This window comes from Peromyscus californicus, unplaced genomic scaffold, assembly GCF_007827085.1.
Source record: "Peromyscus californicus insignis strain IS unplaced genomic scaffold, ASM782708v3 Scaffold_4__1_contigs__length_199733344, whole genome shotgun sequence".
NCBI lineage: Eukaryota > Metazoa > Chordata > Mammalia > Rodentia > Cricetidae > Peromyscus > Peromyscus californicus.
The window spans coordinates 66,902,485-66,926,851 of NW_026294562.1; positions in this window are offsets into that span (position 1 = coordinate 66,902,485).

The window sequence follows — 24,367 nt, forward strand, 5'->3', positions numbered from 1 at the left end:
ATCAATGTTTTTGAAATAGACCATGTACTGAGTCCAACACCTAAAACACAGAGGAGAGTGATTCTTTATGAAGCAGACATCCAACGACAAACATTCAGGAACAATTAAAAAAGTGGTAGTTTTTGTAAATTATCCCCAGAAGTTTTAGATATCTTTCATTTTAGTCGTTGTGGTCCAGTGAACCATAAAGCCATTACTAAGGAATCAGAATACTAGGGAGAAAATTGAAACACAGCAGTAATTAACAGTAGGAACATGTCAAAATAAAAACGAACTGGAAAGAGGATGGCCATCTCGTGTGCCGCGCAGGATAGGAACATTTACATATCCTCAAAACCAAATAGAAAAGTCACAGATGCTCGGACTACCTGTAGGTAAAGTCCTCATCTCCAGACTTGACAAGGAAGAGAGCTTGCTAGTGTTTTTCAAAACATGTGGGAAAGTGTCTTCAAAGGCCTCCTTTTTATAGAAAAAAAAGTCATTTCTTTTCTAAAATACTTTAATTAGCATTAATGTATATTTCTATTTGTTTTAGGATTGTAGTTAACAGTCTCCATTTTAAATTCTGCTTCTTACTTCTGTACGCTTAATGCCAATGAAGAATAATTGAGAAAACCCCAGGAAAGGAGCCCCCATCGCAAACACAGATTTCCCTGTGGGTTCCCGAATACTTTACAGCAAATGTTAAAGATTTATTGCACATGAACATCAAACATGGTTTTACTACAATTCTCATTTGGATCAAATTGACACATTTTACACTCATTTTAGCCTAATGAGATTCTTTCTCTACACATTATATTCCAAGTGACCCTGTACATGAAATCTGTGGCATGGAACAAACCCATTGATATAACAAAGCTCTACTCTTACTGGTTTCTTAATTTACAAAAGAGAAAAAAACAGTTAAGCAAAATCATCAATCTTCAACAAATGAACATTTTAATTGACACTCAACAGAGAATTCAGATACGATGTAGACGGGTCCTGTTATATATGAGGTTTAAATGCAGTTTTGGCAGCTAAATTCTCCTCTACTAAGATTATAATCTGAATATTCAATGGTTCAGGCATATTTCATAATTCAAATTGAGGGAGTTAGTAATGACAAAGCTACAATCTGAGCAGGCATAGGAAATTAGATTTGTGGTTCATTTTTAAGTCTTTGCTAACAGGCTGCCAGGATTCAATATTTACTCTTGTGCACAATTTCTTATTCTCAAAGTCAGCCTTAGAAAACGTTCTTGCTGCTTAATCCTGACGGTAGGGCGTGAGATGATGGAAGGCTGTACACAGCAGCTGCCATGCCTTCCTCCAAGCGCAGTCGGTGACCTTGAAGGGAGGTGAAAGGAAACCGGAAAATGTTAATTAAAATTATTAGCGCTGTTTGAGGTGCTTATCTTGTTTACTGCTAAGGTGTTGCTCCCTTCTGCATAATTAGGGGTAATTTTACTTACTTTCAAGTCTGGAATTTTAAATATCACAAAGTTTTATCTTCTAGATGAAGTAATTCATTACTGGTTCGTACATAACTGCTTGATGTTTTAATCAATATATGTGACTTCCATGAGTCTGTTAGAATTTATCTGGAGGTTTTATATATATGTACATATATTTGTAGTGGCAGATTGTGAGTGGCACATGAATTAAAATCTTTCTTTTTTAAAAAAAACTTTTGTTGGGATTTCAACATTGCTCTGGGTTTTTGATGTGGGGACAGATTTGTATTGATCTGCCCGTTCATATTTCTTTCTATGTAAGACTTTGCAGGCCAGCAATACTGGCGAGGGAAACTTCTCTCAAGTCCCTTCTATTTGGAAACAATATACTCCTGTCACTTAATCCAAACAAGAACAAAGTATATTTTCACAAGCTGTCAAGCAAATACAGAAATGAGTCTTTCATGCTATCAAGTATTCCTATCTAAGCAGTCTGCCGTGGTGGTCATTGGGAAGAAAGAAAACTGCATCATGGCTTTGAAAAACTGTGATATTAACCTGAGCTACCAGAGGTCTGAATACTTAGCTATAATTATGGAACCTTCTAAATATAACTTCCTACAAAACCATCCCTTTCTGAGAAATTTTTCTCATTGGAAAGCAGAAAAATATCTAGGCTGGAATTGCTTTTTCTTTGTTTATGTAAATAGATTATGTGTGTATTTTTAAGCAACCTGATAAAAGACTGTAAAAGCTGGGTTTTTGCATAAAATTAGTGATTAAGTTAAGGCATACCAGGATATATGATTTAAAAGATAGCAAAACAGTGCTCAGCACCAATAGCCATGCGCCTCTTCAATCTATTCCTTGATTTTAGTTCAGTGCCGACTGGCCAGAGACCCAACTGTTTGCAAGCCAGATGTACCAAGCAGCAACTTTAAGGAGTATGGCCCATGTCCCTGAGACCATCGCTTTGCTTATATTTAGAATAGCCTGACACCGAAATTAAGAAAATAGAATATTCTAGAACAGGTTAGAGCTTAACTTTCCCCAGCTCTTTAGGGAATGCAGAAGATAAATTAGATCGATATCGAGTTCGTTACAGCTGTTCCCTAAGGATGGATGCGGAACTGTCTCTTGAGGCTTGGAGTTGACAACCTCCCAGAGAACTTCCTCAACTGCCTTAGATTAAGACTCTACTTAAATTTTCCCTTCCCTCAAGTTCAGTAATTGGGAGGCCATGCAACCCCCACGTGAGGAGCCCTTCAAAGTCTCTAATGAAGAAATGACAGGGGCAATAATAAAGAGGTTTGAGAGACCCACCCACTGGCCTGCCCAGAGACAGGGCTGCTCTGCTTGGGCACTAAGCATCCTCAAGTGACCTCACTGGCCCTCTGGAGACCACCATCTTACTTTGTCTCCTTGAAGCGGCCAGTCCCCAGTCTTTGTCAAAATCAACCAAGATGGTTCCTCAACCAAATCCTACCCTCTCATGCTCATCTCTGTGCACACAAGAGATCTGTCTTTCAAAGGTCACTTAGGCCTTGCCATGCCAATTTAAAACTCCCCTTGGCCTTCTCTGTGCTCTCAGTAAATGCAAACCCAAACATGACCCCCTTGCCTTGGCTCTCTTCACAGCCCTGACCTATAGACGCCCCCTGTAGCCCCCTCTAACTTGTACATTTCTAGGTCCTCACACGGTTAGCCTATACCACTGCCGCTCTGTGTCTGTTCCACAAGACACACCCATGCCCATCTGTCTACATAGAGGCCACCTAAACACTCTGGTGCCCTTAGCCATCCATAGTCTTAGCTTTGTGGTCACCCAGCCCTAAGGCTTAAGGGAGACAGTGTCATTCTGTTGCTTTCATTGGTCTCTAGGCTTCCCCCAACCATCCACTCTGCCCCCAGGAAAACCTTGGTTCTCACTCTACTCCATCCCTAACACTTGCAGAGCACAGAGGAAGCATTTTCTAGAATCCATATGACCACTCTGCATGCGTGACATGTGTCTTGCAGTATGTACCAACCAAGGAGCTGGCAGCCTGGGCAACCACAGCTGTTCCTTCTCAGACCAATCTTTTTCCCTTCTACCAAGATCCTTGCCCGTCACCTGCCCAATGGATCCTGTGGTGGAGTAAAGCGCTTACATCTTCTCAGAAGCACCTGGAACAGCTCAGTGCCTTCTTTGGAGGCACTGCTTGTCAATGTCAATTTTGTTACCCTGATCACTATCCAGTGGATGGATGAACTCCACACAGTATCAACCTACAGCCAGAGGGGGCTGGTCCTTCAAAAACACAGAACCCTCCTACTGTGTCGAAATAGAAGAGGATCATTCTGACGGGCCATGGGGAAAGGGACTCGGAACACTTTGCACTAGATGGGGACACTAAGGCCTTCCTGTACTCACTTAGTGTCCCTGATCCCAGGGTTTCCTTGATTCTGTGTGCTGATGGCCATCAACTGATGTGGCCCTTCACATGCCACATCTTTCTGTGAGCCAGTCTGTGGACTGTTTCTCCTTGTTCAATAATAGCCCACTCCCTTTCTGATGAGGGTGACCATAGTTCTCTTTCAGCTCTGCACACTGTCCTTTTCACCATAAGAGGCCCTTCCATATCCCTCACTAAGTGACAGCTGTTGGCCACTTAAAGGCACACATCACTGGGGTCCTTCCTGCCCTTGCTCTCAACCCTTCCCCACCACCAAATACCGCTCTTGGAACCAATATTATTTGTGAAGAAATGTTGTCTGAAAGACCAGCCATTATATTTCATAAACAAATGGACATTCTAGTTTTAGGCTGGAGAGTTCTGAGGATTCTAGCTGCCATGACCAATAATGAAAAATAGTCCCAAGAAATCTGAGACTGGGAGGAAAGAAATCAGCCCCTCAAGAGCTTGGAGGCACAATTCCCATCTCATAGATCAGCAGCCAAGCTCGGGAGCGGCCTGGGCTTACTGGCTCAAGACCCCCTGCTGTGCTGTGTCCTGAAGCCTTTGCTTCGTGACTTTCTCTTAGCCCAGCGCAGATACCATGTTGTCAGTGCAAAAAAATATCAGATGTCACTGAAGAAAATGTTTTCAGGGGAAAAAAACCACGGAAATTCTGGGGTAGTTTCTCTTTTCACCCTTCTAAACCTTCTGTGGGTTGAGCACTCATCACTGAGATGGCAAGAATGTCTGGGTAGCTTACAAGCAAGTTCATTTTTGAATCTGTGGTATGTTTGCTCAGAGCCAAAGGCCGAGGGGATTTATATGGTTGTTGGGAGTATTTTCCCCGAGGAGTTAAAAACATTCTGCACTAGCCGGTTTTTTAATAAACTGTGAGATTGATTTGCTTCAAACTTGTCCCTGCTTATCTTACGGGTTCACTGTTAATGGTCCCTGGGGAAGCCAGAAAGATTGGAGAATGACTGTGGATGGAGGAGGCCAAGAGGAAGTTTTAGAGAGAGGCAATGATGACCCAGACCTCAAACCACTAAAAACATTTGTGAGAAGGTACGCTTTGTTGACCCTGCTCTCTCCTGCTTTCCTTACTCTCTCCTCACAGCACTGTTAACCACAGCCTCAAGGTTCTCTGCAAACCAGACGCAAAAATCATTCTCCTGCAGGAGAGCTGGCTTCCTCCACTCCGCAGTGATAAGCTCTGTCAGAGGGGAGTTCCGAGGGTGACCGTGTGTGGCTCCGAGGCGTCTCTGAGTGTGTGAAAGATGAGGTTCTTGGAAGGAGACTAAAGAAGAGAGCTTGGCTGCCTCAGCTGGAGAGGACTCTTGGCAGTGGCCAAGGGCAGCCTCCTTCCTCTCCAGATGGAAGGCAGGGCTGGGACTTACCCAGGGCCGCCGACTGAGACACACTTAGTCATACACAGAGTCTTTTCCTAAGAAGTCCCTTCCGATCAAGGGCTTCAGCGTTCTGTGTCCCATGGCACCCTCAGTGTTGACTCTTGTGCCTATCGGAGGCTCTTGGGCCTGGGTGCTGATCCACACTCTCAGATAGAGTGCCCAGCAGACAATCCAGCTCTCCCAAACAGAAATCCTGCCTTCTCTCGTACAAACTCTTCTTCATCTCCTCCCCTTCTGGAAGTCAAAGTTAGTGTTTTTTGCTCAGGCCTAAGACCTGGGTGCACCTTTGGCTTGCTTCATAGTCAGGCTCACTTGCTTCCTCCAGCCTTGTACCATCAACCTGATGTTGGCCACTCATTCTCGAGACTTCAAAGAACCTTCGAAACACCCAACACCCTCTCCTTCCCAATGGGCCCTTGTTGCCACTGTGGCTAGAGAAATCTGTCCCGGCACTCTGCATGTCCTATGAACTCTTACCCCACTCCTCCTCCAGTCCCATGAAGATTTCAGGGTCTCCTTCTGCCCATCCATGACCTAGGCTGCCTCCCTGTGGCTCACCATGCTCCTGCCTGGAGACCACACCTCTGTCCTTCACATACATCATGCTTTACATCAAGTTCTGTTGATGCTTCTCGTGCTCACAGTACCACTCTGGGGGGGTTGTCAGGGCTGGTTCCTCCTCTTCACTCAGACAAGCATCTCCCAAGCAGGGTCCTCCCAAGCATCCTATCTGAAATCACAACCCTGACCACTTGGCCTCTGCTTTTCTTCTTTTTGTTCTTGTTGGTGGATAGTCATTAATCATTGTCCACACCGTGGGTTCTAAATACATTTTCATTTAAGGACATCGTGTGCTGTGACCATATTCACTCTCCTGGCCACGCTTATCCCCCATCCCCTCTTGCTAGTTCCCCTTTCCCCAAGACAGCACTACTTCTGTTTTTATTCATATGTGCTTGGGACTTATAGCACACCAAAGCAGATGGGACTACCACTGGGAAAGAGACCTGAAGGGGAAAAAGTGAGGAAAGACAGATATGTGACAGAAGAGCAGAAGAGGAATCCAGTTAGGGAGAAGAAGGGGGCAGGCAAGAGGGCAGAGAGGAGTCAGGGAGGTTATCAACTAAACAACCAGTCACCAAGACACCATACCAACTCCAGTGCCGTCGGGTGAGCGGATAAAGGGAATGTGGTAGGTGTGCACAGCTGAGTGGGACTCTGTCGTGATGAAGAGTGGAGTCCTACTCTTACCTGCATGAATTCCCTCAGGGGGCATCATGTGTTAAGTGAAATGAGCCGGGGACAGAATCCCAGCAGTTCAGGAGCTCACTCACATTCGGATGCCAGAGGAGTCTATGGAGGAGCTGAGGACAGAATGGTGGTAACCAGGGTGAGCAGGGCAGGGTCTATCAGTGGGACAGGGCTACAGTTGGGAAGAAGTAAGTCGTGTCTCCTCAGGTCACCGCAGCAGTTAGCAATGTATTGTGCATTTCAAATAGCCAGAAAAGAGGGTTCTCAACTTTCTCCAAGTAAAGAAATGGTAAAATATTTCAAGGTAGCGGGTCTGCCAATCATTCTGATTTCCTTAGTGTCATCTATCCACAGATTGAAACATGTTCTGTTCAATGTTCTGTTCAACCACATGATGTGGTTGTTTGTGCCTGTAATTCTAGCACCAAGGAGGGTGGGGGGCAGGATTGAGTTTGAGGCCAGCCTGAGACACACAGTGAGTTCCTGGGCAACCTGGACAATGTATGAAACATTGTCTAAAAAAATAAATAAATAAACCGGCTGGGGATGGGGCTCATTTAATAGAGTATTTTCCTAGTGTACATGAAACGTTGAGTTCCACCCCCAGCACTTACAAAAACTGGGTAGAGTGGCATATACCCGTGATCCAAGCACTTGAGAGGTAGAGATAGGAGGTTCAGAAGTTCAGGTCATGTTCAGCTGTATTGTGATTTCAAGACCATCCTGAGACCTCTGTTTTTGAGACAGGGAGGGAGGGAGGAAGAGATACACACACAGAGAGAGAGAGGCATTATGAATGATATTTTAAAAGAAAGGAAGAAGATATTAGCTTTACTTTTAAAAATTAATATAAAATGAATCATCTCATCATACTCCATAAACATGTTGATTTTTAAAGGTCAATAGAATAACAATAATGAGAAGGTTACTACAGAAACCAACCTACCTGAAAGTTGGAGGTGTGACTAGTACTACACAGCTTGATTAGTATGAGAGAGTCCTTGGGATTCATCCCCAGAAACAAAGAACAGCTTAAATAAATAAAATATATCCTAGTAAAAGAAACTCATGGATCTCTATGAATTTACAAGCCAAGGCACTGAGTCCTTTACTGCTCAAACTCAGGACCAAGAGTCAGCCCCGGCATGAGATCATTAGTAATAGCGGCAGGATGCATACTGCAGTGAGACTTCCCATTGCCACTGAATTGTGCGCTTGAAAATGGTGACATCTTCCATAAGTCATATACATATATGCATGCAATAACAATTAATGAAAAAAGAAGCCCTGAATTTGAAAGGGAGCAATTAGGGCTATACGGGAGGGGTTAGAGGGAAGAAAGGGGAGGAGAAAGGTTGTAATTATATTAATCACAAAAAAACCCCGAAATTTATGACAGCTTGAACAAGTCCCTTGCAAGCTCAACTGGGACCAAACCTCATTATGGAGAAGGAAGGTAGGCACAAAGTCCGCCCTAGCTGAGGAGCTATTAGCAACTGACAGCAGCTAGGAGAATGAGTCAGTTTACCTTGAGAGTGTAGTCCCAGGTAGGTTGCCCATGCTCAGAGCAGTGGTTCTCAACCTCTGGGTTGTGACCCCTTTGGGGGCTGAATATCAGATATCCTGCATATTAGATATTTACATTACAATTCATAACAACAGCAAAGTTACAGTTCTAAAGTGAAATGAAATAACTGTATTGTTGGGGGGGTCACCACAATATGAGGAACTTCCCTAAAGGGTCATGGCATTAGGAAGGTTGGGCACCACTGTTCCAGTTGAAGGCCACACATCCAAGAACATAAAGGTAGCACAAATTGGTATTGATGGACAGAAGAAAAAGAGGAAGACACCAAGTCTGGTGGCAGGGAAGGGGGTGGTGGACCTGGGCGGGGTAGGGGGAGGAGTGAATATGATCAAAATACACGGGACAAACTTCTCAAGGAACAAAACAAAATTAAATGCTTTGACTCGAATACCAAATATTGCCTCGTGGTTATTATGCTACATTAGATCAATGTTGTTGCATGCCTTTTGATCATAGTCACTCCTCACCCCACCTCCCAGAGGACATCTGGTGCGGGGGGTGGGGGTGGGGTGGGGGGATGTGAGGGGCGGGAGGCGAAAGCTGATAGTGGTCAGAAGAGTGTCTGAGGGCAGTGACAGTGGCCTCAAGGTGCCAATAAGCTGGTGGTGAAACCAGGAGAGAAGGCAGCATGGAAGCTGGTGTTGTACCCTCTGCGCTGGGGCCTTTCCCAAGGCAAGAGCAAGTGAACACTGGCACGAGACTGGGTGTTCAAGTCTACCTCAGGCCTCACAGAGGTCTTCACGCTTACGTTTGAGAGGTTTGCCACACTGTTGAGGGATTTCACCGTTAGTGCCCATAGATTTCGCTGGAACCCAAAGCGTCATAACAATGTCTCCCAAGCCAGCGGGAGTATATGCAGGTTGCTTGATAGATTATGGTGTCATCTTATGCTTCTTAGTGGTACCAGAGTACGAGAACAAAATGCCCTGCCGACTGGGGAAGAAACAATCAGGGCTAAGCATGCACAGCCTGCAGCTGAGACCATGGCTAGTGGGGCCATCCCCTCCTCCTGCCATCTGCTCGCTGCATCTTCCCACCCTCACTGCTCTGTCCTAAGTTCCTATAGATGTCTTTGAAGCGGGGGAGGGAATGGGGGGGACGGACGGACGGGGAGCCAAGAGCTCTTAAGTTATTCTTAATTTGTTTTTCACATACTTAAAAAATGTCGAGAGTTGAACACACTGCAGTTTTAGAGAGAGTTCTACACAGTCCCAGTGGGCATAAGATTAAAACCGGCAGTTGGTCTCTTGTGCTAAGTAGCAAAGAGAAGACTTTCCCAAGGATATTTTTCATGTTCACAGCAGTTTTCCCATTTAGAAACACAGAGCACAGACTTAAAACAGCAATCAGAAAATAAGCAAAGTTACAGGTGACGGAGAAACCAGGATAATTCATGAGTTTCATAAGAGACACAATTAGAATTCTTCCCTCCAGCCACAGCCCTGCACTACCAGAGACTGAGAACTCTGCAGACCTGGTGTTTCCCATCTGCATATGATCCTTCCCAAATTAGGTTAAAACTGGGACATCTACTCAGATGGCTGGGAGAAATATCTCAAAAAATGAGTCATGTTTGAGCTTGGAATATGGCTGTGCCTAGCAAGGTGCATCTGGAAAATGCTAGATTTTTCAGTTGGCTGAACAGCGCAGCCATGTATGGTGAACTTTGATGGCAGACCAAGAGCTTGGCTGAGTGTGTATTTGTCACAGAAAAATACTGGGCTTTCCATTAAATTGGATGTTGAAATCATTGAAATTTTTAATCATGGCAGTGTCTTTATTTTGTGTGTGTGTGTGTGTGTGTGTGTGTGCGTGTGTGTGTGTGTACTGGTTGAAACCAGAGGATGATGTTAGGATATTGTCTTTTAATTGCTTCTCTACCTTCTTTTTTTGAGACAGGCTCTCTCATTGGCTTGCTGCTCACCCTTTTGGCTAGACTGACTGACTAGCCAGTGAGTTCTGGGGATCCACCTGTCTCTGCCCCCTGCATTTGGATTACCTCACCTTGGCTCTTAAACGGGTGCTGGAGATTTGAACTCAGGTATTCATGTAGTACTTTACCCACTGAACCCACCCATCCTTTTCTTTTCTTTTTTTTACATTTAATTCAAAATAGGTATTCAGGAGTCTGCTCACCTCTGCTCTCTGTCTGCCCTGTTGGGGGTGGGTGTCTGCTGGGCATTTGCTGCTGGTATGCCTTCCTTGGTTCTTGAAATGTTACTTGAAAAGCTGAAACCTTGTATGCAAATGTATTCAACCCTTCCGACAGGCTTCCTTTAGCACCGGGAGGCTGTGTGAGGGTTTTCTCTATGTCACAAGTCAAAAGAGCCAGCTAATCAAGGGCTTTTCATTTAGGAAAAGGAGATTGCTGCAGAAGGCAGAGAAGGGTTGAGATCAAAGGGCAGAGGCACTCATTTACAGCGTGTTTTCATGGCTCAGACTGCCTCACATGATCCGTGGCATTTGGCCACAATGGAGAGAATTTGGAGAGCGAGCGAGGTCAGGTGGGAGTCTTGGGAGAAAAACAGAGAAATACCATAAAATCTGTGCAGTTAAGCAGAAAAGTCAGCATCTGCCAGCTTTTTGTTTTCTCTCTTGGTTTTTTTTTTATTCATAGGAAACTGTGTGTGCACATGTGTGTGCACGTGTGTGTGTGTGTGTGTGTGTGTGTGTGTGTGTGTGTGTGTGTGTGTGTCTTCAGCAGCTCTGGAAGTGAGAAGAGAGACAGAAAACAAACAGAAGCCCTCACAAGGGAGCTGGGGAATGGTTCATTTAAACAAAGCACCTCTTCATATGCACAGATGTGAGTAGACAGGAGCCTTCATCTCAAGGTGAAATTGTTTTTGTTTTGTTGTTGTTTTGTTTTGTTGCCCCTCTGTGAATCCTGGGCTAACGAAGAGGGACAGCCCAACTGGTGAGAAGCCACTCGACATGGGAAGGTCACCCTTTCATACCATCCAACTTGGAAGAGACTCTAGGACATCCTTAAGGACCATTGAGCCCCCACTCAGGTGTGTACTGTAAGTCTGGTCTGGCGCTGGCCTCTCTTTCCTCCTCAGCTGGTAGCCAGGCATCCTTGCTGTAGTTATACATGTTCCTCTCATTCTCGACCCATCTGTGCTGACAAAGGCCCTCTCCTCCAGCCATACCGAGTCGGGCTCCTTGGGGCCCTATCTGATCAGGCCTTCCCTCTGTCCTCGTGGGGTTCAGTTTGCTTAGGTATCCTGCCAAGTCAGGTAGCAAAGATCTCCCACCCTTGCTGTCTGAGAACCCTTGTTATCTTGTCCCCTTGCCCTGCTTCATTTTGTAATGTCAGTCTGCTGGAACCTCTTATCCATCCTTGACATTTCTTCTTTGCAGACCTTCATTCACTGACCCATACCCTACTCTTTGGTGATAAATCCCCATCCCCACCACATGTTGTTTTGCATCAATGGTGAATCCAACCCAGCACCCTGCTCCTTCCTGACTTCCCCTGAATGAAGTCCACCTTAACTGCCTTTCACAAGGGGCTTGGATGAACGTTTTCATCAACAGTGCCTCTGCATACATGTCTTCTTCTTAGGCTGACACTAGCCATATTAGAAAACCTTACCACTCTTCAGAAGAAGTTTCCCAGAAGCAGCTTCTGAGATACCTAGAGTTTGACCCTCAGCATTTGGCATATGGAATCAGGACACACACCTCAGCCCAGACACCTTTCAGGTACCCACTGTTGACTTCTGTTCTGCCCTTTCTGTAGAGTACAGGGGCCACAAATGCCCTGTCTAACATCCATTTCTTACCCCTTCCTTTCTTTTTTCCTTTGGCCATATGATTCTGCTTCCAGCTCTTTCCTCACATTGATCTCTCTCTTAAAGAGCATTGCAATCGAGTTGCGAAGGGCTGGGAATGTACCTCCAGTGTCACTTTGAGATAATTTCCTAAATGGTTTCCATCACCAGCCATAAATATTGCTGATTAATCTTTCTAATTTTAATTGAAAATTAATATATGTACAAGCCAAAAGAAAAAGAAGTAAATCAGCAAGAGTGAAGAGTAAATCACGGGAATCAGAGGGTAAAAGATACTGCGCACATGGGGGGTGGGGCATAGTCCTCAAGCCCAGTGACAGAACTAGAAGTGATAGAAAGACAGACAAACTCTAGGGTCAAAAGGTGACTCTGGTTCCTGGAGACCTGCTCTTGTTGGTCCTTCCTGAGCATCTTGATCTATACCTCATGAGCATCTGTGCTCCACTCACTTGTATACACTGCTCACCTTGCAGTAGCTAGGCACAAGCTTACCTCTGAGCTCTTTGAACCTGAGAACATATCTGCTGCCTCCCCCATCGAGGGGGATTGCTCTGCTCCATTAGATCTCTCTCTCTCTCTCTCTCTCTCTCTCTCTCTCTCTCTCTCTCTCTCCCTCTCTCTCTCTCTCTCTGTGCTGGCTTCCATACTTACCTTCGGGTGTTCAAAGATAAAGCAGAGGGCAGAAGGGGGTGCTGTGGCAACTCCCACACTGCTCTGTCTCTTCCACAGTTTCTGCAGCCTCTTACTCTGGACTTCCTTACATTTCCTGTGAGTTATTGTTACTACTACCTTCATTTTGTATGCATTTTGGAGATAATTTCCTAAATGGTTTCTACCACCAGCCATAAATATTGCAGATTAATCTTTATCATTTTAATTGAAAAAATTAATATATGCACAAGCAAAGAAGAAGTGAAACCCAGCAGAGGGCATATCCATACTCAAATCTCTAAGAAGTCATCTGTTGCTTTCATTCTCTGTTCGGCACTTTCTGGAAGACACCCTACTTTCTGGATAAAGCAAAGAGGTCACTTAGCTCTCTGGAGATTCTAATTGTGGATAGCTAAGTCCTCCAAGTGTTGTACGCTGACCCTGGAATAAGAGAGCTAGGATTTCCTAGTTCTTAAAATGGCATAAATTTATCTCTTTTGCTTTCCTCCAGTTAGCCTTTTTGCAATAACCCAGAGTCTAGGGCCTGTCATACCTTCTCTGGCCATTCTGCGCCACCTCTTCTTATTCTAGTTCCAACTGCATTTGTCTTAAGTGGCCTGGCTTTGCTCAAGAAGCAATTGCTGCCCCTGCTTGCTGTAGGCAAGAAAGGTAAGTTTCTTCTTCTACATCCAGTGGCATAAGTCACATGTGAAGTTCCCAGCACTCGTACAGTAAGCCAGCTGGTGACTGGAATCCTGTCTGTGCAGCACCTACCTAAGCATGGACACACTTAGCACCCAATCTTTCATTTTATAGTGAGTACATTAATGAATTTTTTTACAGATGCAACAAAATGCTTGCAGAAGCAACTTAAGGAAGGAAGAGTTTTATTTGGCTCACAGTTTGAAAGGACATTGTCTGTTATTTCTAGAAAGGTATGACTACAAAAGCATGAGGCAGCTGGCACATTATATCCATAGTCAGGAAGCAGAGCAGGATGAATGTTGTGCTCTGGTTTCTTCCCTTCCCTTCCCTTCCCTCCCCTCCCCTCCCCTCCCCTCCCCTCCCCTCCCCTCCCCTCCCCTCCCCTCCCCTCCCCTTCCCTTCCCTTCCCTTCCCTTTTCTTTTCTTTCCTTTCCTTTCCTTTCCTTTCCTTTCCTTTCCTTTCCTTTCCTTTCCTTTCCTTTCCTTTCTTCTTCTTCAGTCTGGACCCTCAGTACAAGAGATAGTGCCATTCAGATTCAGGGTGGGTCTTAGTTCCTCAATCAATAGCCTCTGTCAATAGCCTCAAAGACACCCCCTCCAAATAGTGTGTCTCCTAGGTGACTCCAAGTCCAATCAAGTTGACAGAGAAGACGAATCATCATGGAGGGCAAATGGAACCTCCATCATTCAATGAAGTATAGCGACCTGAGACTGGATCCTGTGTGGTTTTCACTGCCATGGAGACAGCTTTTGGTACCAGGTTCTGGCAGAATAGGACTCTGTGGGGATCATGGAATAGAAGGAGGAAGAGGCAGGAGAATGGCACTTATTTCAATGACCCCCAGGGGAAGTAAACAGAGAATAACAATAAAAGATGTGTTTTATTTATTTATTTTGTCAGCAATAAACTAGAATAAATGAGTAAATGGTCAACACCTACTTGGACTTTCAAATCCTTTTACCAAACCATGTGTTGGGGTGAGCTGAACAAACAATACCCTAAGGATTTGTGCTTTGACAAGCACAAGGGCTGAGAAGCTGCTTCAGAGTTAAGGTTCCTCTGACCTTATCTCGTTTCCCTGCCAAGGAACTAGGAGGCTCTCTGAAAGTCCCTTATCTCACCAAAAAACAGACATGCCATGGTCCTGACCCTTCTCTGGGAATCTCAGCAAAGATCACAAAAGAAGAAAGATGATTGAGCAAGATCTCATCCCAAGACCTTTGTCCTCAGAAATAGAGCCATTTTGCTAGTAAGGAAACTGGGAGAGGTTACCTGGGGGAATCCCATATTCACAGCAGGACATCTTAATTGCTTTTCTCCTTCCTCTGTTCCTCGTTGCAACCATCTGGGGCATCCCAAATGCCTGCCTCTCTAGCTGTTCCTCTTTGCAGCTCAGGGTGGTTTCTGAACCCCACTGCCTGGCCCTCCAGGGCATCCCACTTTGTATCTGGGCTCAGGAGCCCCTTCCGTATCTTTCTCTCCCATGAATGTGCCCGCCTGCTCCACTCAGCGAATCTTTGGTGAATGAGCAGGAACCTTGGGTGTCATGTGGTGTGCCGTGGCTGCTGAGAGCCACCAATCCATTGTAGTGATCCTGCAGCTGTGAAGGAGCAGCGTCGGGAAGAAGCGTTGGAGGCTGGAAAGATGGAAGCTCTTGCTTCTCTCTGATCTGCTGACCCAATCAGTTGCGGGAGAAATGTCAGAAGCACCTGTGGTCACTCTCGAAGCCTTGGAGTCTAAGGTATGGCTCAGAGAACATGGAGGTAGATGGGGTGTGAAGATCATACAAGCCAGAGAGGCTGAGGAGGCTGCTGCAAAACAGCACTTCTGGACACGACATGCAAATGCATTCATGAGCTCCTTGCAGCTGAGGTTACCTGCACAAGTCCTTCACCCAAAGGGTCCCTCAGCCTTTCCTCGTGGAAGGGAGAGGAGTCTTAAGGCTCCACTACTCCTCGGGGAACTGTTGACAAGCTAGTGGTGGCTGGAGAATTGGGTGTTACTTGTTCAACGGTGTAGGCTCTGCTAAGTTGTCCATGCTCCAAGAAATAACCTCCTGTCCATGCCCATGCAGGCAAGCCCACTTAAACTCAGTAGGCCACACACATATAGAGGACTTAGGGGGAGGGGTGATGTTATTTGGGAAGAAGAAGGGTTCAGTGACAGGAGTGGGGAGATGAGACAAGGGAACAGAGTGGAAAAGACTACAAGTCACTATGAACACAGACAAAACTATCAATGAGAATAAATAAACTATGACTTTTCAAATACTGGGGGTGAAATCAACCTTGGGCAGGGACCCTTTCCTCAGGGTTCTTTTTATTTTGGGCTAATGTTGAGTGAGAGTAGTTTTGCCCTCATTACACTTCGAGCCCCAAGAAAATGCTGGCCCACAAGAAGAATGAGGCAGGATGGAGGACTGAAGACGGCAGAGGAAGAAGTGGGAAGAGGGCCTCTCTGCTCCTTGACCCACTTAGTAGATTTAGCAGAACCACCATAGTGAACTCTCTAGAAGTGTATGCCCTCCAGTATGGTCCCTGAGTCTGCAGAGGGCAGTACTACCCAGTCATCTCTGGAATCCCAAGCCTACAGCTTATCACTTCCCAGGGCAGTCTTTAGGGAATGCTGGGTCTTGTAGGCTCAATGTCTCCTTGTCAGTAACACCCCCTTCTAAACAGGGCTTTGCAGAAGATTCTGGATTCCAAGGATCCATTACAGGTAGAGGGCTACAGACTCAGTTTGCAGCCCTCCAATCCATACCCATCCACCCTGCATCTCCCCCCTGCCATCACCACCCTCCAGTGTTCTTTCCAGTCATGTCTGGTCAGTGTGGTCACTTGGCAAAGTGTTTCAGGGCTGGGGCCAAGATGCCGAGTACAAATCCACGTGCTCTGAAAAATCCCAACCTTTAAAATCCTCTCTGAGATGGGGATTTAATTAAACGCTGTGTGCTTGAAACTGGTTCAAATTAGTTTATCCATTTCTGACTGTTGTTTCCCACGTGAGCACATGCACTAACAATGTGGAGTGTACTGTGCTTCTAGCATGCTAAAATAAAATACTCTTATGCTATTTAGGATTTTTTAAAAAGTAAATAAATGGAATGACTGCCCTTAAATTGGTAAACCAATTCCAGCCACCATAAAGTCTTAAAAAGCCAGGCGTCTTCTAAACCTCCTTTATGGGCACACATGGAGAAACTGCTGCAAATGTTATTGTTTGTGAATAAAATGTAAATTAGGGCTTTTGTGTTCACCTGTGAGTTTTTCTCCAAAGCCAGTGATCGCATTTGAAAACTGCAATTCTCAACAGAAAGAGAAAAGTTCAGTGCTGATTGCTGGATATTTGGACCTCCCAGTGCAAACATTAACTGGCTGAGAGGCCCTCTGGAATGTAATGAAGGGAACAATGTTGGGCTAAGAGCCAAAGCCCGCAACACTGGCGCCTGGAACCGAGGGATTTGCCTCCTGGTAATAGGAGCTGAGCGCGGCCCGGCACTTCTGTTAGACTGGAAATGACATACTGTGATCCTTGACTTAGCCAAAGGGATTTTAAATGGAGGGGAGAGCTGGCAAGACACAATCTCCTGCACTTTTCAGTGTTTTCTAAAACAAGCAGAGGAAATTGGGAGAAAAGAACGGGTCTATTACATCTGATCCAGTTTGGGTTGAGAGTGGAGCTTTTTAACTGCTGTTATTATTATTTTTTTTTCCGGTTCTTTCTCATCGTGCCCCACCACCCAGCAAGCACAGACATAAAGCAGAAACTCGAGCCGGCTTTCATTCAAGCGGAAGGGCACCCCAACATCGCGTTATTGACAGGAGTTCTGAAAACCCTGACAGCTGCAGAAATTGTGCTGTTGAAGCCCAATTCCCCGGAGTTGGGAATAATATACTGATGGTATTAATTCTGTTTGGAATTGTTAAAATAAGAAAAGGTTACAGGGCTGAGGAAGGACCTGCCTTTTCTTCCCGCGAACAAAGGCATACCTTGTGTCTTCCCTGGTGTCCTTGGAATGTCATTTCCAACCTTCTGAAACTGTATCTGATTATCCATGTGGCAATTAATCATAATTAAGCAGGCCTGAGGTTTGGAGAGGTACAAAGGAGGTGGCTAAGAGCTGGCTGGCTCTGGTTCTTAACAGCCCCCTTCTTCCATTGGCCCGGGCAACCTCTGCTCCAGGAGCCTGAAGAAAAGGCGGCGTGGGGAAGTGGGGTGTGGGGGACACCTAGCACAAAATTTCCAGGGGATAGGATGTGCAGGGCAGCTCACAAGCTTCCTTCTCATCCCTTCCCTGGCGATCGCCGTTCCCTCCAGGTTCCAGCGTGCTGGAAGCCAGGTAACGAATTCCTTTTTTAATGCCAAGTGATTTGGAGCCGTTCATACAAGCCAGATTTTTCCCATTTATTACAGGAAAACATTCAATCATTATATGCTGGCACGGGATCAGGGGCACATGGAATTCTCTTCTGCCTGCTCCACCCCCAATGAGCATTTTAAAAGCTTAGCAAGCCCAGAATGCCGTCTTATTAAAAATTTTTATATATTTATAATTAAAATACAGGGCTGGCATTCGAATCGTTTTAACAGATGTAATCGGACACGCAAGGCTTTCCTGAGTCCAGGTCAGGCGAGAAACAATGGCCGCTTTAACTCTAGCCTCGGCTCGGGTTTCTGTTTGCACATGGGCCCAATTTGTACCATTTATGATTAGGTTTAAGTGAGTTGATGTGCGATTTACTTAGGAGAATTGCCATTTCAGAATATATTACGATAGTCCCCATACAGCCGTGTGGCCGAAGCTTGTCCTGCCTACAATCGGACTTTTGCTTTGCTCAGCCTGGACTTTCTTCACAGCAGCCAGTCCCTGCCCTCAGGCTTGGCTTTCCCTCTGCATGGAAAGTATTGGACCATCGTTTGAACAGGCAGTGTTGTGACACTAATGGCAGACCCCGAGACTTAGGTGTGCAGGGTCAGCACAGAGAAGTGATGTCCCATCCGAGACTCCAGGCTTGCTAAGCCTATACCCTCTCTCTTGATGCACACAGTAGGCACAGTCCCAAGAGAGCCCTCGTCTTCAAGGCTTTGGGGAACATGATCTGCTATCCTTCAGGAGAAAGGAAGGCCCGTTCCAGAGGGTAAGGGGTCGGCTTACCACAACCTTTCTACTGTCCTCGATGGCACATTGAACTGGGGGAGCCTTTTAATATCACAGTGTAAACAGGTGGCCAGTGTCCTGCTCTGCCTTGGTAATAAGCAAGTCACCTGTGTTAAATTTTACTCTAAGAGGCAATGAACCCCAAACTCTGTCCCTAGAAGGTACATCTCTACCACAAGGAGTGACCATCCCTATATCCAGTGTTCCTCTGTTAGAAGAGTCCTTTCTCCAGGACCTCAGTACCCACCCCCATCACTTCTAGTGTCCCCTGGTTCTCTGCCTGAACTGTGTACAGAAGTTTCATGGGCCAGTGTATAAAGACCTTCTGGTCTGGGTGCCAATACTCAAGATGTTCTGGGGCAGTCATTATTCCCTGTCTTCCAAAGATGCACAGCTCATGCCTTCAGAGGCCCCCTGGGCATATTCTTCATGCTCCAAATCTCGAAGCAGCTGTGACCTTCCCCCAGATTTCTAAACTCTTCATCTGACCTTGACCTCTAGGGGTGACTAAACTTCATCTTGGCTTTTGTAGATATTTCTAGAAGGATATTCAAATTTTTTTCTTTTATCTGATGAGGTGAAGGTGGGTGCCCTTATCCTGACTGGTTGGCAGACTGCACATTGATTTTGTTGAAAGGTTTGTTCAGGCAAGCTAAGAAAGGTGGTTTGGGGGATCTCAAAGAACTGTTCTTAGTTATTCCACAGTAGGTCACCTGTCCTTGGTAGGTTGGGAGTCCGTGGAGCTTAGAGGCCACATTGCACTGGCTCGCCTTGTGTCTTCAAGCTAGGCCATGCTGATTAAAAAGGACAGATGCCAGGTGCTACCTCCTATGTCTGCCAATGCCTTCCTCTCCCGACAAATCCACACCTGAGCTGACCCCATAGCATGCAGCTTCCCATGCCCCCTTTCCCACTTTCCAGCCCATTACCCTCCTCACATGGTGGGCACAAGGTGCCTTCTGGGGAAATGGCATATACTGCCAAGAGAGGTGGGTCCCAGAGCTCAGGAACTTGAAACCTGCCTCTCACTGGAGGCAAGTGTGCTGCTCTCACACTATCACTTTTTCCCTTTTGCCTCAGGCTTGACACATGACCAGCAGCTGGACATCCCATAAAGAGAAATTAATAACAGTAATTCCAGATGCTTTCCAAGAGAAACAATTGTGAGAGGAGAAAGAGAAAACAGACACCTGGCTCATTCCCAGGGCTCCTCCCACTTCCCAAGTCTGTGAGGATAATCAGTCTGAAGAACAGGTAAGATAAACAACGTAAAGGATGGAGAGAGTTGCAGGGTTTTTAAAGGGGGCTTGGGGATCTGGTTATTACCACAGTCCTATGGAAACCAAACTATTCTATTGTGGATTTAATAGCAAGCACTATGCAAAGGATTGCTCTAAGAGATGGTTTGAATGAGAAACGGCTCTGCATTTGAAAGGCTTGCCTCCCAGCTGGTGGTGCTGTTGGGGAGGTTTAGAAAGTACAGCTTAGTTGTAGGAAGTACATCTACTGGAGGTGGGCTTTGAGTGTTCATAGCCTCACCCCAATTCCTATTTGCTCTCTCTGCTTCATGCTTGTGGTTAAGATGTGACCTCTCGGGATCCTGCTTAGCCGCCATACCTGCTGCCTGCTCCCTGCTGCCATACCTCCCAGCCATGATGTACTACTCTATTCCTCTGGAACTATGAGGAAAAAATAAACTCTTTTTACATAAGCACCTTTGATCACAACAACAGAAAAGTAACTAATAGACCCTACCAGGGTCATGGGCTTGGAAGGCTAGGCACACAGAACCAGGGACTGCAGGTTCCTATGCCTTGTATCCTGAGAATGAACAACCGGGTGTGAGTGAAGAGATGCTACAAGTGATGAGTGGCAAACCATGAATAAACGTGCCCTAGGCTACTTTGTGCTTGACCCCAGGGAGCAGCCTCTAAACTTAACGGAGGTTCCCAGGTTCTGCTATGAGTCAAAGTTCCCTTAACTTATAACTGAGGATGAGCCAGGAGGGAAGCAATTGCTATTTTATTGTGGAATGTTACTTTAACTAGGCAAAGATGTGTTACATTTGTTTATGCCACCGCCGTTTGTTTAACTATGTAAAGATGTATTGCTTTGCCTGACTAAAGCACCTGATTGGTCTGATAAAAAGCTGGCTGGCCAATAGCTAGGCAGTAGAGGGATAGGTGGGGCTGGTGGGTAGAGGAAAAATGTAGGAGGAAGAGTCTAGGCTTGAGAGAGAAAAGAGAATGAGGGAGAGAGGGACACACCCCGAGTCAGAAGCCAGGCAGCTAGCTGCCGGACAGATAAACATGAAGTAGGACATACAGAAAGAAAGAAAGAAAGAAAGAAAGAAAGAAAGAAAGAAAGAAAGAAAGAAAGAAAGAAAGAAAGAAAGAAAGAAAGAAAGAAAGAAAGGTAAAAAGCCCTGAGGCAAAATGCAGATAAAGAAAAACAGGTTAAAATAAGTTATAAGAGCTAGTGGGACAGCCATAAGATAAGGCCAAGCATTTATAACTAATAACTCTCCATGTCATGATTTGGGAGCTGGTTAGTGACCCAAAAGAAAGCCTGCTACACTATTTTCTCCAGTAATATCACTCCCTAAATATGAGAGTCCAGCCTAGTCTAAATGACCCACCCCTTTCCATCCTAGGCTCTCTAGGAGGCAGATGTAGAAACAGGGGTCTGGACATGGCCATTGGTTAGCCATTGAATTCTCCCTATAGCTTGAGAACACACTTCTCTCAGGTATGGAGACAAGGAAAGTCACCTCTGTTGCCTCTACAGCCTAGATCTTTCTGCCTCTCCTCTCCAGGATGAGAATCAGCACACTCTGCAGAGATCAGGACGGGAGCCAGGAACTCCCCAAAGGTCTGGATTTGGTGTGGGAATTACATGGCACTGTCCGGTGTTTCCTTAGACATTGTCTGAGTTGGTATCAGAACTCTCATGCTGTTTAATGGAAACCCTCTCCTCTTCAGAGCTCAGAGTTATTGGAATAGGCTTTTGTGTCAGCCCACTGCTACCTTCACCCAGCTCCATTTCCTCATAGGAAACTGCCTACAAAAGAGATATACACCCTTTCCCAAGCATGCCTCTCTCTCAGGCATGGTTACCAAAGTCCATTAAACTTGACTAGGCCTGACTTCCTTCTTGTCTATGAGGCCCCTGGGGCTACTCAGGTGCTGCCCTTCTCCTCACTCATTCAGCAGGTGCTGCTAAAGTCTGGTCCATGCGGTTGCCTACATGGCACATCGACTATCTGAACCCCAAGAGTGGGAAGATGACAGCCCCTCAAAACAGAGTGACCTGACCCTTGTGAATGACACAGTCACATGCCCTGGAGTTACTAGTTGGAGAGACTGAGGCATTCAGTGCTTAACTAACTCCTAAGACCTGGGGGGAGTTCAGTCCGATGCCTAGCTAGTATCTGTTATGTTCTGTTACTCCACGGGATGGAGAAAATTTCACTGGTTCCCACAGTGACTTTTATGAGTTTTATCTACATGTTTTTCTGTATCAGCTGGAAATTTTTAGATTATCGGTGTTAAATTTAAATAAAATATATCTACCATGATTGCAAAGAAGAAATATGTTACCAGCAGGGTCAGGATTAGTAAAATTGATTGGGAGTAATAAGCAAGATGTGGTTGTAGGGGCATGAGGTTATATTGGGACCCCATTTTTCTGTTGACCAATCTCTTCTCTTCCTCCAATTTTATTTATAGATTTATGACATACATGAGTGTTTTTCCCACATGTGTATATGTGTACCATGTGTGTGACTGGTGTCTGAGGAAGACAGAGGAAGGCATCAGATTTCCTGAAGCTGAAATTGATGAGCCACCACGTAGGTGCTGGGAACCAAACCTGAGTTTTCTATAAGGGCAGCAGGTGCTTTTAACTGCTGGGCCATCTCTGCAGCCCTCCTTCCTCCATGTTTTTGATAGGGAAAACAGGATCTCATTTAGCCAGGTCTGGCATTCAGCTCTGGAGTTCACTGTCCAGCTGAAGATAACCTTGAACATCCTATGCTTCTGCATCTGCATCTCAAGGACAGAGATTACAAGAATGGTGTACCACACAATTTATGCCATGCAATGGATAGGGCCCAGGGCTTTGTGAATGCCAGGTGATGTTGTAACCTGGAGTGACAGTCATCACATCTTTCATGGGAACAGTAAGACAGGTAGAGGAGAGTTGCCTGGGGAAGGCAGAGAGGTCCTGAGGAGGTCTTTGCTATGGAGTCCTGGCAGCTGTCTCTGTTTTGATGTCTGCCCAATCTGGTTATTCTTCCAGCCTCTGGGATAGGGCCCCTGATGTGTCCTAGAACTTCTTCCCTCAGCTTCCCTGGGTGCTCATGTCACAGAGGGTGCAAGTGGGAGAGATGTAACTTGGGTCACGCCCACAGTCCCATCCCAGACTCTGGTGCACACAGTAAGAGCTCCAAGCAACTTCCAGAGTAGCACTTATGTCCTGTAAGAGAAGCTGAATGTTTGGCTTTCATACGTTTTTCAATCAGAACACCAGAATTTCAGCAGTTGGGCCTCCTTTCTTCCCCCACAAGCTCCTAGTATGTGGGAATATAGGCCTGCTGTCCCTCCACCGGGGGTGTCCCACCTATGTCATGGTTTGTGTCATTCCAGAATAGCTATGAATACATTTGTAGATAAAATATCAGCTCACAACGTCAAAAGGTCGGATATTTCTGAGTTTTCAAGTTCATCAGACTTTGAACAAATAAGACTTGTCTAGAAAGGAAGAAAAAAAAAAGAAAAATGTAACTTTTCCTGGGAAAAGCCTCTGAAATCCCCAGAAGTAATTGTCAATACCATGTTGATATGCCCATATCAGGCATGGCATTTTCCATGTAAGTGCATTTCTCTTACACAGGTCCACCTTCCATTAAAGGGTCCTGTGGCTCTCAATAATTTTGTTCTGAATATGTGAATCACCTTGGTATTTTGAGAGTTGAGGCACCGGGCAGGTCACCTGGATGGCTGACATCCTGCACCCCATGATGATCATCTTGACAAGAAGTTCAATTTCAAGTACAACATGGGGTGGCCTGGTTGCATCTCAGGGGACTCGAAGGAGCTCTGGGGTAGTTCACGCCTGTGCAGTAATCCTGCAGTGAATTAGGAAGAAAGTGCAAAAACACATGCCTGGGAGGAGGCCGGATCCTTCACATTTCAGCCCCGGAATCCCAGGGGATGCTCTGCAGTGGGGGCTTCTCCAAGCTCTGCAAACAACTGAGACGTTTTCCTACAATGTTTTCCTCCTTTAATTTGTAGTGTGAAGTCAGCCTGGCAAGTTCTCTGGTTTGGTTTTCTGGATCGGAAGGCAGGGAGAGGAAATTGATTTGAGCTGGATGAATCTGGGGTTCATTTGCTTTTAGACAATCAGATAGCGGGGTACAAGGGAGGCTCTCCAAACTCACAGAATGTGTGTACTTTGCTTTGGGGGAAGTTTAAACATCAGGGCTTGGGCTTAGCCTGGGGATGACAGGGGTGGTAGTTCTAAGCCAGAGTATAGGCTGATGTTCCAGGGAAACTTAGAGTCCAGATGCAGCCCCTGGAGGAAGCCAGCGGACTCCAGGAACACAAGAGAGAAGCCCTTTCTACTGACTTGTTGGACAATGTTCTGCAGCCTTCTTCTTCTCCTTATTAGCACAAGCTCTTCAAATGAGTCGTGCTCCCGGGAAATGTCCCAGACCTACCCGGGAGAAGTGGGGGTGTGATGGCCACAGTACCTCCCTGGGAAGTGACATTTGTTCCCTTGACCAGCACGAACTGCTGGTGCAGACCTGGCAGGTCCTAGAAACAGGGGGATGTGGGGCTTGTGTTCTCCTCTTGTGCTGTGTGACCTTCAGGGTCTCTTTGGTCCTGTTGGGCGACACTTGAGTCTGTAAATGCTCACACTGAAGGGATGAT